The sequence below is a fragment of the Amblyraja radiata genome, chromosome 43 (assembly GCF_010909765.2).
Source record: "Amblyraja radiata isolate CabotCenter1 chromosome 43, sAmbRad1.1.pri, whole genome shotgun sequence".
Lineage (NCBI taxonomy): Eukaryota > Metazoa > Chordata > Chondrichthyes > Rajiformes > Rajidae > Amblyraja > Amblyraja radiata.
The window spans coordinates 5,285,380-5,286,628 of NC_045998.1; positions in this window are offsets into that span (position 1 = coordinate 5,285,380).

The following is a 1,249-nucleotide window of genomic DNA, read 5'->3' on the forward strand; positions in this document are numbered from 1 at the left end:
AATTCCGCTCCTATAACTTACCAACATAGTAATATATTCTACACACATTATCTTCTTCGTTCTGCCTATTGCACTTGAGTTTGGCTTGAATGTATCTCTGTACGGTTGACCTGATCCGTTTGGATAGCATGCCGAACAATGCGTTTTACTATACCTTACTACAGGTGACACCAATAAACATAATACTTAACAAATTATCACTTTTTGAGATAACGGAGGACCCGGAGGATACCCGCACGGGTCACGGAGAGAACGTGAAAAGTCCACGCACGCACAGACAACACCCGACGTCAGGATCGAACCCGGGTCTCTGCCTCTCTACCAGCTGCTTTAGTGTGCAGCTCATAAAGAAAACGAACGCTTCACAAATCTGCGTGAAATTATTGCGCAGGGCTCATGTTAGTGTTCTCTGCTTTGTTGCGATTTCAGTGTATGTGCTGGCAAAACGAGAATCCCGTATATCGTGTGATAGATTTGAAAGCTGAGCAGCACCCGATGTATTTTGGGGATGGACATGTTGGTCGGTGTGGCAAGATGGCATGAAGGACCAGTTTGATGTGATACCTCTGTTCATGCTCACTTGTCCTTGAAACTGCCCACGTTGGTACCTCGAGATTGATAAATGAGGAAGTCTGCAAAGGAACTGGCTCAACATTGATGACCGCAAGAAAAGGCAAATAATTGTAGACTCAGCCCAGATCATCATACATTCCAACCACCCTTCTATTGACTCAATGTAAACGTCACGCTGCCTCGGGAAGGCCACCCGCATTATCAAGGACCATTCTGACCGCGTCCACCCCATCTTCTATCCTCTCCCATCGAATGAGATGTATAGAAGTGAGAGAACGCACACCTGCAGTATCAGGGACAGTTTCTTCACAGATATGAACAGGCAACATCTCTCGGTCTGAAAAAGGGTCTCGAACCAAAACTTCACATATACCTTTTCTCCCGAGATGCATTCCGACCGGCTGACTTACTCAAGCGTTTTGGCTTTATCTTCTGTCACAGGGAGAACGTACAAACTCCGTACAGCCAACACACCTAGTCACGTTCGAACCCGGCTAGACTCAAACTGCAGGAGTAACTCAGCGGGATAGTCAGCATCTATGCAGAGGAGGAATAGGTGACTTTTCGGCTCAAGAACATTGTTCAGCCTAAGGACCAGGGGCGAGGGAGACTCCAGATATGGGAGAGTAAGATGTGAAAATCACAGATTAATGAAGATAATGCCGGATATCTTTGG